General features: G+C 45.0%; 1 protein-coding gene across 3 annotated transcripts in view; it reads right to left on the bottom strand.

Moving 5' to 3' along the window:
* Positions 1-11,424, bottom strand: part of nrxn2a (neurexin 2a) — a 307,701-nt gene extending 296,277 nt beyond the window's left edge. For all 3 annotated transcript variants that reach the window (XM_041851550.1, XM_045208196.1, XM_045208197.1), the window contains exon 1: positions 11,172-11,424. The gene's annotated coding sequence lies outside the window, so the exon portion shown is untranslated. The remainder of the gene's footprint in view (positions 1-11,171) is intronic.
* Between the last annotated feature and the right edge of the window lie 3,355 nt (positions 11,425-14,779).

The raw sequence follows: 14,779 nt of genomic DNA, 5'->3' as shown, positions 1-14,779 counted from the left end.
ACAGCCTCACACAAATACCTTTCACTGGGGATTGTGTTGAAATGTATCTAGGACACAACACAGTAACAAGAGCAGTGCATCTCCACTGTAGAACATGAAAGTAAACCGGCCTAGGTGTTGCCACTGTGTTTAAAGGGTATTGAGGGTATCGAGGAAAATGTTCACTGACCATTGAAAACGTTGTAATGCTATAATCCATTTTCATGACACCACATGGAGAATTATATGTGGAGGAATATATTTAAAGTGATAAATGGTGAGTGATGGAGGGATCAGAGAGATAAGGAGAGATTGTCCCATCATTTCTCTCTACCCTGGAATATCACTATCCATCAGGAGCAGAAAGTGATATTTCCTGGAACAGCTCAACAGGCTATCCTTAGGCTGGCCATACACCAGGGACATGATTTATGATCCTCAGTCACGACCCCATAAAACACAAAGACCCAAGGGAGAGGAAAAAGGACAACATCCACTGACAACCTCCATGTTGCCAATTATGGTTACAAATTAATACATCCCTGTATGGCCTTCACTTTCAATTAATACTCTCTTCTGCCCTCATTCCTCATCTCCACACACACAACCTTTTCACCTCAGGTTCTCGGACTACTCTCCAGCCTGCCAGTGGTCAAATCACACCCTGCCTACGCTTCTCCTGTCATCTCCGGCTATTCCTTATCTCCTCCAGAATTGAGGCTTTTCATATGTGGACAGCATCTATACTCTGCTACTCCATACCAATATATTCACAGCAACCATTTCCTAAACATGAATACGGAGATGGGGCCACAGAACACACACTGGTAGAAGAGCTTTTAAAAAGAGGGGAACTGACATCTATTTCCTAAAACCACAGACTAACTAATCAGGCTAGGCATCAACAAGGGGAATTAAACCACAGACGAACTAATCAGGCTAGGCATCAACAAGGGGAATTAAACCACAGACTAACTAATCAGGCTAGGCATCAACAAAGGGAATTAAACCACAGACTAACTAATCAGGCTAGGCATCAACAAGGGGAATTAAACCACAGACTAACTAATCAGGCTAGGCATCAACAAGACCAGTAGCTGGCATTTTACACCTGTATGTCCCCTCTACAATACCATCCAGATTCTAAGTAACAATCTTGTCATACTCTGCAGAGTCTGGCCCTAAGACCTTTGACTGACAATTCATCCTGAATTTACATCTACCAATTGCTTCATACATCAGTCTGAACCTACAAGTCATTTGTGCTGACGTCAAAATGACGTGATTCATGAGTATTGTAGGCCACCTCTGGTCCAACCCATCGATTTCTGGGACCAATCAGAACAGTTTTAATGTGTTCGCATTCGAGATGTCGTCGGGGACGGCCTCATTGCCAAAATCCCAAAGTATCCCTTTAAGTAACAGGGAATTACGATGAACTGAAACGTGTCTTTGAGGGTGAATGTTAGCGTATAACTAGCATATATTTCCTCCAGGCTCCCGAGTGGCACATTGGTCTAAGGCACTGCATCTCAGTGCTTGAGGCGTCACTACAGACCCCCTGAATCACAACCAGCCGTGATTGGGAGTCCCATAGGGCGGTGCACAATTGTCCCAGCGTCGTCCGGGTTTGTCCGGTGTAGGCCGTCATTGTAAATAAGAATTTGTTCTTAACTGACTCGCCTATTTAAATAAAAAAATAAAAGAATGACCATCTTTTCAGATAAAAGAGCACAGAGGTGCTACTGGTCAACAGTTAATGTGACTCAGGCTCACACACAGGTAGTGAAGTCAAGCCCCTTTACGGAATAACACAAGGTTACAAAGAATACTGTAGTGCATCTTGCAGTATTGCATTCAAACTCAGCGTTCTTACTCACACACAGAGGGTGTGAAGTAGTGCTCACTGGGCAGAGCTAATATTCTTTACTGTCAAAACACATCCACTAACGCAGAAGAATCATACAGAAAATTACCATGGAGAAAATAGCTAGGATTTGCAGGTATCAGAGATCAATGCCATGGTTCTCGCAGTGAAACTCAACCAAAATTGCGTATCTGTTAAATTGCCACTTCAGCACCTAAGTCAGGATATGCAAGTTGCCCAACTACATGAACAAGCATTCTGAAAAGAACTTGAGTGATTTTGAAATACATTCTGTAGTGTTTTTCCACAACTCTTAACAATATTTTTTGAATTGCTGAGATTTCCTTAAAAGCATCCTCCAACGCATCACACAAAATACCATTATGAACTACAGTGCAAAGTGTAATACCATCTTCTAAGAAAATGCAACACAAAACAGGACCGTGTCTATAGTCCCCTGTAGCTCATTTGTTAGAGCATGGTGCTTGCAATGCCAGGGTTGTGGGTTCGTTTCCCACGGGGGGCCAGTATGAAAATGTATGCACTCACTAACTGTAACTCGCTCTCGATAAGAGCGTCTGCTAAATGACTAAAATGTAAATGTAGTTCCTAGAAGCAGATTAAGTCAAATCAAACAATGAATTTGCGTATATTTGTGTTTCAATGACACCAATGTCAATGACATTTTAATTGAGTCACTATTGAGATACAAACATCTGTCCCTCACTACTTCTAATGAGGAGTTGGCCTGGGACAATGTGAGAGGTTATCAAGCCTCCAGAAAAAGGAGGAGAGACCAGCCAGCAAACAACCTAGCCTGGCTACCCATCCACACCGCTCCGGCAAAATGGACCTTCCTTCTCCACCATGAGTCTGGATTTGCCTCCCTCCCCTATGATTTCTAGAATGCAAACACATTCTGACGGTTCTGATTGGTCCCAGAAACCGATGGGTTGGGCCAGAGCCGGCCTACATGATGACTTTATCAGTTTTGATACTCTGATTAATTAGATTGGTTAGAGACGATCCAATCGCTGATGAATTGGTTTTGTAGAACGCCCTTCATTTTAACTTTACACAAACTTCTCCTAGGATGGCTGATTCAGACAATGTATGTAGCGATTGATAGCAGTGGAATTGATTCAGGGTGAGTCGGCATGCAACAAAACCCCTCATCCTCTCTCACACATCCCCTCCTCAGAGTTCTGCACCACAACAGCTCAGCTGGGGTAAACCTGGGGCTACGGCATCTTAGCCAGAATCTGAGAGCCTCGCATGGGATCGGTGAGCAGTGACATCAATGTGCTACGGAGGATCTACACACAGGCAGGAAGACATTTGAGACAAGCTGCTTTAGAAGAGGCAGCCTAAGGGAGGGCATAAGCATTTTTTGCAATGCGGCATAGGGATGGATTTCTCTGTGCGTATACTATACCAAATCAGCATGAATCTCTCGCCCAGGAGGAAAGCCTGCAGAGACAGACAGTGTGAATTGAAATATAGGAGTGTGCTCCAGTGTTTACCAGCATGGCCCTGCTCACCAGCGGTGCCTGGGCCCAGCACAGAGCAGTGTGATGGATGGACACCCAGACAGCTGCTAAACATCTCAACATTTACACATTGCCTGACGTGTCACTCACTGACCGATTGCGCCCAAGTAAATCTCAAGTCTGACATCAATGTGACACGATAAGCAAGAGGGACTGGGGAAGAAACAGCAGATCGTTATTTTTCTTCTTCATCTTATCCCAGGTCCTTGTTTTGTAAAAGGTGAATCCTTTCTCTGCCTCCTTTTCCTTCAATCGTGTTCTTCTCCTACAGAGCCATTTCCTGCTGCTTTCTGTCAGATGATTTTGGGAGTCTTTATTGAATGATGGCTGGGTTTGCCATGGCTTTAATACATCTGATCCCCAGTGTGGCTGGCCCTAACAACTCAGCAGTGCAGTGGTTACCCGTTATTCAGTGCAGGTTTTGAGCACCACATTAATACGTGTCACATATCAGTTTGCAAACAATGTAAAAAAAAATACTAAAAAAAACAATATTGAGTTAATAAAGCTGCATACAAACATGGTCAATTTTTTGCTTTCTTGAGTAAGGCAGCTCCAAAATGCAGATGTTTCAGTATAGCTCAGTGCTTTCTGTGGTGGTGGGGCAGCCAGCGGAAAATACGAAGCGTATTCTCTAGTTGCGCCGTGATTGGCTCAATATTCTTTCACTCATGGGGGACACTACGTCACCGCCAAATCTAAGGGTAGAGCTAAAAAATTCAAGCCCCTGGGTGCTGCCATAGAGTTACATTAGAAGTGCCCATCCAAGAAGGCTCAAGGTCATTGGCCACAGATAAAATGGCGTCTAATCACGTTATATCTACAGTAGCTTTGATTGGACTGATCATGTCAACACCATACTTTCAAAATCTTGGCCTGCAGTCATCATCATGAATCAAGTCGACAATCTACTGGCAAATGCTTTTTAATCCTTATCATATGAAGATAAATAATGAAGAGAAATTATAGACAAAACGTATCGGTGCCAGTATTGCAAAGTAATCACTAGCCTGCTATTCAGTGGCGTGGCTGTGTGGTCCCAAATCTGGGTTTAAGGGTCTATTTTCCAATCTTAAAATGACAAACATTCAACATTGGCCATGCTATCAATCCATGCTGTTAACTCCGAACTGGGAAATCTGACTTCAGTGAGTTCAAGACAACTGGGAACTCGGGAAAAAACGAGCTCCGACTGGGAAAATACGTTTAGAACGGTCATCCAACTCGGAATTGTAAGTCGAGAACTCTGGCCTCTTTCTAGAGCTACGACCTGAAGATCACTGACGTCATCATGATTTAACTTGTTTTTTTCAGAGTTCCCAGTTGTCTTGAAAGCGCCATAAATCCAGAGAATGCCAGACTTTCATGAACAAATTTGCCAACGAAGGACCGCCGCGCCACCTACCTGTTCAAGTGAGCACAGCACAACAAGTCCAAAAATGTATTGTATGCTGCTGCATAAATGATGTAATATGCCAGGGAGATATGTATACTGTAGCTAAGAAAGTAATACTAAGTGTATGTTGTGTAGTAAGCTGTTAGTAGCCCATGTGCCTCACCCTAATAATTTGGTATATCTTCCCCTCATAACTTAGCCTACTGTTCTGACTTGGTGGTGCACATGTAGCCTATAGCCTGTTTTAGAAAAATGTAATCATCGAATATTGTAAGAGCTTTCATTGTCTGCTTAGATGCCCCCTTTATTTATCCTACGGTTCTGACTTGGTGTACAGGGAGAACACTGCAAGAACGGCCCATGTTCTGAATTCTGTCGCTGTACATTTCAAAAGTGCTGAACAAATAGTTATATTGACGACGTCCATCCTAGCTTGCTCATTAATGTCTTAATCGAAATTACGGATTGCCTCTTATCCGCTTGTCGTCCTCTTATGCCATAGTTTGTACATCTCCATTTGTTTAAGCAAGTCTGCCATATCAGCTATGTTTTTTTAAAGGCAGTAAATGAGGCTAAATGAACTGCTTCGCTGCCAGACAAGGCTCCACTGATAGCCAGGTGTAACAGTGGTAAGGTGTTGGGACTGCTGTTGGGACAGCTTTATGTAGGCCCTAACAGTTTGTGGGCACCGTTTGTCACCGTTATGTATGAAAATGTATGCACTCACTAACTGTAAGTTGCTCTGGATAAGAGCGTCTTCTAAATGACTAAAATGTAAATGTAAAATGTAAATGTTATAGTGCAATTAATGTATTGTTTAGTGTTGTGTTGTGGCTTTGCTGGCATGCATCCCCCATATTTTTTGGGGGGCCCCATCAAGATTCACATGGTAAATTTGCCACTGCAGCAGTGGGCCAACATTGGTGCCTTTCTGTTGGGGTTGCCATTTGTTTCCATGGACTAATGGGTCCCGGCATAATGTATTAGCCTGACAGGCTGATATCCTGTTTCATATCTCTAAGGGCATGGACTACACTGGCCACATTTTTATAAACAGCGCAGTCAGAGTATTCTGCCCTCCTGTGGGTCACACAGTAACAGTGGTGTATCAGCGGAAATATCGTTTCAATGTAACCTTACACTTCCCAGCGTGGGAGCTAATCCGAGACAGGACAGCTTTCTCCACACAGTATCCCCACTACTTTCTTCGGTCTTCTGACTATTAGGTTTAATTATCAGCCTATTATACAACTCATGGTGATGCTTGACACACAGTTAACATGTTATAAACAAACATGCGTGAGTTCACCACAACACCTGTGCTAAATCCATGTACAAACTGTGCCTTCCTGTATTAAACTTATGCAACAAAAAATGTATTCTATTCTACTGAGCCATTTACTTTATGTTCATATTCTTATCTTTTATTATTTATTATTGTTGTTGCGTTGTCGAGAAGGAACCTGCAAGTAAGCATTTCATTGGACGTTGTATACCATGTGTATCCTGTTTGTGTATCCTGTACGTTCTACTAATAATTTGACTCATGCAGGAGTTTCCTATGTAAACGTACTGAAAAAGTCCCTTCCAATACTCACTGCATTGGGTTATGACTTGTTACGCAAATTGGACTAGAAAGACAAACTGACTCATTACAACAGGCTGTGTGGCTGGCACATCTAAAATAGCATTGTGACATCTAGCCCTCTCTGGTTTAAACTTATTTAAACACTGGCTATTCCCTAGAGAGCCACAAACTGCCACATCCAATGTGCGGCTGCATCCTGAGAACCACTAGTTCTGATGACATAGAAGCAGATGGGCCTCTGTCCAGATCTCATCCTCTGTCTATTCTCCAGATCTCCTCCTCTATCTATTCTGCAGATCTCTTACTCTGTCTATTCTCCGGATCTCCTCCTCTATCTATTCTCCAGATCTCCTCCTCTGTCTATTCTCCAGATGATCTCTTACTCTGTCTATTCTCCAGATCTCCTCCTCTGTCTATTCTCCATATCTCCTCCTCTGTCTATTCTCCAGATCTCCTCCTCTGTCTATTCTCCAGATCTCCTCCTCTGTCTATTCTCGAGATCTCCTCCTCTGTCTATTCTCCAGATCTCCTCATCTGTCTATTCTCCAGATCTCCTTCTCTGTCTATTCTCCAGATCTCCTCCTCTGTCTATTCTCCAGATCTCCTCCTCTGTCTATTCTCCAGATCTCTTACTCTGTCTATTCTCCAGATGATCTCCTCCTCTGTCTATTCTCCAGATGATCTCCTCCTCTGTCTATTCTCCAGATGATCTCCTCCTCTGTCTTTTCTCCAGATCTCCTCCTCTGTCTATTCTCCAGATCTCCTCCTCTGTCTATTCTCCAGATGATCTCCTCCTCTGTCTATTCTCCAGATATCATCCTCTGTCTATTCTCCAGATCTCCTCCTCTATCTATTCTGCAGATCTCTTACTCTGTCTATTCTCCGGATCTCCTCCTCTATCTATTCTCCAGATCTCCTCCTCTGTCTATTCTCCAGATGATCTCTTACTCTGTCTATTCTCCAGATCTCCTCCTCTGTCTATTCTCCATATCTCCTCCTCTGTCTATTCTCCAGATCTCCTCCTCTGTCTATTCTCCAGATCTCCTCCTCTGTCTATTCTTCAGATCTTTTACTCTCTCTATTCTCCAGATCTCCTCCTCTGTCTATTCTCCAGATCTCTTACTCTCTCTATTCTCCAGATCTCCTCCTCTGTCTATTCTCCAGATCTCCTCCTTTGTCTATTCTCCAGATCTCCTCCTCTGTCTATTCTCCAGATCTCCTCCTTTGTCTATTCTCCAGATCTCCTCCTCTGTCTATTCTCCAGATCTCCTCCTCTGTCTGTTCTCCAGATGATCTCCTCCTCTGTCTATTCTCCATCTGTTCCATCTATGGGGCATTTTAGCAGCCTCTCAGGATTCACAATGACTTGCAGTTATTTTGGGCTGTTATTCTCTGTTTCTAATAGGTACCAATCAGATACCCTGTGTCATTCAGCTCTGTTAGTGCAGCTGGTTTTGTTCAGTCATCTCCAATGTCCACTCCTCCTGGATTGTAACATTATCCTTCTGGATATAAATACAATCCATCTCAAGTGTTTCCTCAACAAAATAGCACAGTGACCCACATGGGATTTCAACTAATAGTGTTCCTCCCGACTCCAAACCGCTCCCTTCAACATAATGCCTTGTATTATTGCCATGTGCACATGGGAACCTACGGCATTTAGCAAATCATTCCAGTTAGTAAGCAAAGTTCAACAGAGCCAAAGCCCCAGAATTAAATAAATAAAGCAGGGGTCCCTGAAGGTGTAGAGAGAAACAAATATCTCAACAGTGACCTTTTTTCCTCTTCATCATCCAGGGAAGCGATCTCTGTTTGGCTGTATGTGCAGCTGGCATGCGGCTGAGTCACGCATCAGGCCTGATTAAAAGCAGCAGTGCTCTCCGGGCAGGGCCCATTTCTCTGGCAGGGCCAGGAGTGCAGCGGGCCAGGGCCACTGTGCATAGTCTGTGGACACGACCTTGGTGGGGCAGGATGGAGAAGGAGACAAGCCAGAGCTACACATAGTGTTTATAACCCCGCCAACTCACACACACATACACAAACACCACATGCACGCACGCACGTCATCTCCAATTGGGCTCATCATTACCTCAAGCACCACACCATGTCTCCTTCATTACATATTGACTGATATGCTTTGACTGAAACATTTCTGTAGAGAATCAAATCTACTTACAAACCAAATACTGCTGCATTTGTTAATTCTCTACAACTGTCATTCAAACAAACAATACAATTATATCAAGAATGTACATGATGAAATAAGGCTGTCCAGTAGCTTTAGAGATAACAATCATTAAAAAAACAAATTGACTAAATATATATTTTCTTAACCCCTCAACGGGCAACAGTCTAAGGCTAAGTTTTCCTCATTATAAATACAACAGAAACCGTTCCAGTCAGATGAAGGCACCACTCTCAGTCGGCTGTGATGTCACAGAGACAATAACATCAGTTCTACAGCATCACAGCTCTGGTGCATGAAGCAACCATGTTTCTCAGGACAACAGACAGTGCAGTGTTCACTGTAGTAACAGCCTTAGGGTGGTAAAGTAAAGACTTCCAGCAGCTTTCCACATACAAACTGGGGCTTAGAAATAAGCTTTGTTAAAAGGCTGGGACATACAGCACAGGGGTGCTGTCCACAAGTGTGGTGCTGAAATGAGATACCATAGCACTGAGCAGAGCAGCAGTCCTCTCATCTGCTTCTAGATAAAGATTAATAGAACTAAGAAATCAGTGTGTTTTACTATTGTTTGGATTTACTGTATGGCAACCGAAAGAGAGACCTTTGAAAATAAGATTGTTTTTTCCCGCTCCGCCATACATTCACATTTTAATAATTTAGCAGCTGCTCTTATCGGGGGATTCGAACCAGCAACCTTTCGGTTACTGGCCCAACGCTCTTAACCGATAGGCGCTCTTAACCGCTAGGCTACCTGCAATCCCTTCCCTGATAATTAACTAATTGCCATTAACATGTTAATTGCCACTGGCCATTAGACAATTACAAGGTAATCTCTGTCACGTCTACACTGTTAATTTGCTCCCTTCTCACGGCAATTAAAACACTTGCACTGGGCAAGAAGACATGTAATTAGTGGCACTGTGAGGAAGATAAAGAACCTGGGGGAAGGAATCCAACAGTCATACTGGTCCTTTCCAGAGCAACCTCCTCACATCCTCTATATGGGGTTTTATGGCATGTCCAGATAATGGGATTGTTGTGTTGTTTTTATACTGAAGCTGCCCTTCTGGCCAGGCCTCTCTCCTAAACAGATATGATGTTCATCTTAAGTGATAAATGGCTAAAGAAAGGATAAACAAAAATGAAAATATATCATTGTGGGAATAAGAAGCTTCCTCTGTCCATCAGTATGATTATCAGATAGGCTACCTCATTACTCTGTTTGAACAGGGCTGAGTATCAGATAGGCTACCTCATTACTCTGTTTGAACAGGGCTGAGTATCAGATAGGCTACCTCATTACTCTGTTTGAACAGGGCTGAGTATCAGATAGCTGTAGGCTCCATTTGACCACTAATCAGATGAACACAAAGCAAACAAATCATATCTGTAAGCTATTTAAACATAACATGTAATCAGTCTGCTTGTCTTATTGATCACCCTTGAGGCTAGTCTGGCAGTGTGCTGCAGTTCCAAGTCTATGAGTGAGTGAGGCACTGTTGCTGTCAGTGTCTCTATGCCGTAAACCACCCGGGATCAGTGTGGCCACTGGGGTGTGAGGTGAAGGTGTGATGATGCTACTTCATTAAAAAGAGAGCGAGATATTGTTTAATTTACTTTTGTTTATTATCTATTTCACTTGCTTTGGCAATCTAAACATATCTTTCCCGTGCCAATAAAGCCCTTTGAATTGAATTGAGAGCGAGAGAGCTGTGGACAGTTGATAATAAATCGCATCGCACTAGGACACCTCTACCGGCTGACAGTAGGGTGCCGATGGTGTTTTACCCTTAACGGGGAGGTGATGGGGTGGAGAGGAGATAAGAAGATGCACCGCCAGAGGCCTGGAGTGGCCTTATGTGTTTAAGTTCAGTTACTTCTCACAGACAGGGAGATGCCCCCAGGTGTGTGTGTGTGTGTGTGTGTGTGTGTGTCTGTGCATCACCTAAAACACAGAGCACCACCTTGACAATAGTTTTGTCAAGTGTAAAACTGACCCGTTGCCTACATCTGCTTATAGGCTAGTACACATAATAACGTCTAATTCACACTATTCATAACTGCATGATGTGAGCCAGAAAACAAGCTATATCTGCGGGCAATATTGCCAAGCCACTTCTACTACCCACATGCAATTAGGCGACTTTATGCTCTCTTATATATATATATATATATGATTTTGACTGTCCTCTCCCCTCAATTGATGCTGCTGCAATTAGGCGACTTCATGCTCTCATATATATATATATATATATATATATATATATATGATTTTGACTGTCCTCTCCCCTCAATTGTTGCTGCTCTAACCCAGTCAATACGGAAACGGAATGACTCTGAGAAGCCCTCATTTATAGCATAAACATAACGCATGTCCTATTACTTAACGAGAGACAATTATTATTTAATGATTGGAAAGCAGGATATCTGTAGGATAGTGCAGACAATCACAGGTCTGATGATAGCGAGCGAGGTCCGTACTGCAAACCACACCACGGGTCGGAGAGTCTACGGATACAATATTTACTGCAACACCTTTAACAATATTTCGATGTTTATTTATGGAGGTCATTCCCCAGAGAAATGTTCAGTGGTCTTACCTGGGCATTATTCTACTCTTCAACACCCGATAGAAAGACAACGTGGTTTGTTAGAATTATCCCGGGGTTCGGGTCAGAATTTCTGCGGTCTTCTGAATATTTACATGGAGGTGAAATGCTGCAGACTTCTTCGTTTTCCGGAAGGACAGACTTCAGACTCACATGCCGTTATGAGCCCTGCCGATCCACCTGAACCCCGCATTAGACAATGGTTGTCTTCCTACGCCGCACTGAAGGTAGCAGCAGTAGCATCGCTCCCCGGACTCACCGGTTGCTGATGGTTCGGTATAGGGTTGAGGGCGCGGTCAGCAGCAGTTGACCAATCATGTGCACTCCCAATGAAACTTACATGTGCGTTATCATGGAGGACAATCACACAGTTATTGGGTTCAAACTGTATATCCCTATTATCCTGGCAAATATAGCCACAGCATTGGAACATTTTCAGCGCATTATCGTTTCCACCAAATTAATTGACTAATCAAGGACAGCTGTTATGATGGTGGCAACTTTAAGCATGAGCATTTTGAATATAACTTCAACAGCACTTTTCATTGTTCCTTTTTAATTTTGCATGTTATGTAGCCTATTTCACATGCAACATATTCTGCCTTCATGCATGTTAATGCTGCACACACGATAACTGACCTCAGAGCCACTCCAGCCCTGTGTTCAATCTGTTCCACAAAACTGTTAATGCAGTGTGACAAGGTCATATGGGTTGAACATCTCCATCAGTAATAACCTTGCTTCACTAGGGGAGAATGGGGTAAATTGAGCCAATTTTTACATTCAGCATCACTCCATCAAGGGAAATATAGTATTCTTTCTAACAAAGATATCAACATATATTTCAGGATACTGTGTATCCCTGGAAACAATCAGAATGTATGTAAACATTACAGTTTTGACAACATAAGATTGTCTCCAGGTACGGGGTTAGTTGAGCCATGGGACAGGGTAAGTTAAGCCGCCTACACATTTCTGTACTGAATTAAATATTACCACTACCTTTTAAAAAACCATGTCTATCTTTATTTCCAAAACACAATTCAATACAATTCAACACAAACACAATTTATTTTTTTGTCTTTTAATCATTTTAAGCATCCTTTAACACAGGCTTAACACCTTAAAAACACAGTACTTTTTTAAAACACTTTTAACATAGGCCAGGACCTGTTGTTACCTCATATCCCAGTGATTATGCCTGGGAAGAAAACACTTCAATTTGCCATTGGCTCAACTTACCCTAAAGCAAACATGTTGACTATATTAGTCCACACAGCTACAAGGATGCACTTTCATGCTAGGTTTAGGACCTCATATTGAAGCTTATAGAGACCCCAACTGATGTATAGAACAATATTAAAATGATCTACTTTGGTTTAGATACAAGCAACATGAAACCTCAACACAACACATTCATTTGACTCGGTGAAAATCAGTTTTTGGACCTAATTTGCTTACCACTTTTTAAATGTGGTTTCTTCCTTCAGATTCCATGAAATGATGACCTCGCTCTTCCTAAATATTTGATCAAATTATTAATTGTGTGTTTGAGGTTGATCCAGTGGTAGGATTGGAACAGTGAGGCTGACAATGACAATGTCACGATCGTTGACTGAAGACACGGACCAAGGCGCAGCGTGATAAGCGTACATACTTTTATTTAACGTACTTAACGACAAAAACAAACAAACAAACGATACGTGAAGTCCTGAGGTTATAACACAACAAACCTTTACGGATCAAGATCCCACAAAGACTAGTGCAAAACAGGCTGCCTAAGTATGGTCCCCAATCAGAGACAACGAGCTACAGCTGCCTCTGATTGGGAACCACCCTGGCCAACATAGATCAAACGATCTAGAACAAAAACATAGAAAAACTAAACATAGCAAATCCACACCCTGGCTCAACATTTAAGAGTCCCCAGAGCCAGGGCGTGACAGTACCCCCCAAAAGGCGGACTGCGACCGCGCCACACAAACACAAGAGGGTAGGGGCCGGGTGGGCATTCCGCCTCGGAGGTGGATCCGGCTCCGGGCGTGACCACCACCTTTTCTCCACCTCCCCGTTGCGCCCCTGGTCTGGTCTGGCCCCGCTGACTGGAGCTGGACCCGACGACGGTGGACCAGACCTTACCGGCTCCGGACTGGAGCCGCTGGCAGGAGCTGGACCAGACCCCGGTGGAGCGGATTGCTCTGACTCCGGAGTGGAGCAGCTGACCGGTGCCGGACCAGGCACCGGTGGAACAGGCACGGGCCGTGCCGGATTGGACACACGCACCACTGGCTTGGCGCGGGGAGCAGGAACGGGCCGGACCGGGCTGACGACGCGCACCACTGGCTTGGTGCGGGGAGCAGGAACGGGCCGGACCGGGCTGACGACGCGCACCACAGGCTTGGTGCGGGGAGCAGGAACAGGCCGGACCGGGCTGGCGACGCGCACCGCTGGCTTGGTGCGGGGAGCAGGAACAGGCCGGACCGGGCTGGCGACGCGCACCACTGGCTTGGTGCGAGGGACAGGAACAGGCCGGACCGGGCAGGCGACGCGCACCACTGGCTTGGTGCGAGGGACAGGAACAGGTCGGACCGGGCTGGCGACGCGCACCACTGGCTTGGTGCGAGGGCCAGGAACAGGCCGGACCGGGCTGGCGACGCGCACCACTGGCTTGGTGCGAGGGACAGGAACAGGCCGGACCGGGCTGGCGACGCGCACCACTGGCTTGGTGCGGGGAGCAGGAACAGGCCGGGCTGGACTGGGAACACGCACCATTGGCTTGGTGCGGGGAGCCGGAACGGGCCGGGCCGGACTGTGGAGGCGGACTGGAGGTCTGGAGCGGAGAGCTGACACAACCCGTCCTGGCTGAATGCCTATTTCCACACAATATGTGTGAGGCATCAGCACAGGACGTACAGGGCTGTGCACTCGTACTGGCGCTACAGCACGTGGCACTGGCGCAGGATATACGGGACCGAGGAGGGGTACTGGAGGCCACGAGCGTTGAGCCGGCACACCCCGTCCTGGCTGCATGCCCACCTTAGCACGACACGTGTGTGGTTCTAGCACAGGACGTACAGGACTGTGCTGGAACACTCGCGGCACAGTACGTGGCTCCGCCAACCACCCTTTTAGCCCCCCCCAAAAAAAATATTGGGGCTGTCTTTCGGGCTTCCTCCCCGGCCGGTACCCTCTGCGTTGCCGCTGCTCCTCTCTGTAGCGCGCCTCCACAGTCTCCTCTCCTGCCTGGGCATTCACCTTTGCCCATGGCCCTTTCCCCGCGAATATCTCCTCCCAAGACCACCATTTGCCCACCTGCGACATCGCCATCTTCTCCTCCTGGGCACGCTGCTTGGTCCTCTTATGGTGGGATCTTCTGTCACGATCGTTGACTGAAGACACGGACCAAGGCACAGCGTGATAAGCGTACATACTTTTATTTAACGTACTTAACGACAAAAACAACAAACAAACGATACGTGAAGTCCTGCGGTTATAACACAACAAACCTTTACGGATCAAGATCCCACAAAGACTAGTGCAAAACAGGCTGCCTAAGTATGGTCCCCAATCAGAGACAACGAGCTACAGCTGCCTCTGAT

The sequence above is a fragment of the Coregonus clupeaformis genome, chromosome 27, assembly GCF_020615455.1.
Source record: "Coregonus clupeaformis isolate EN_2021a chromosome 27, ASM2061545v1, whole genome shotgun sequence".
In the NCBI taxonomy this organism is placed as follows: Eukaryota; Metazoa; Chordata; class Actinopteri; order Salmoniformes; family Salmonidae; genus Coregonus; species Coregonus clupeaformis.
Note: the sequence above shows the minus strand (reverse complement) of the source record. Positions and strands in the feature narration are given on the sequence as shown.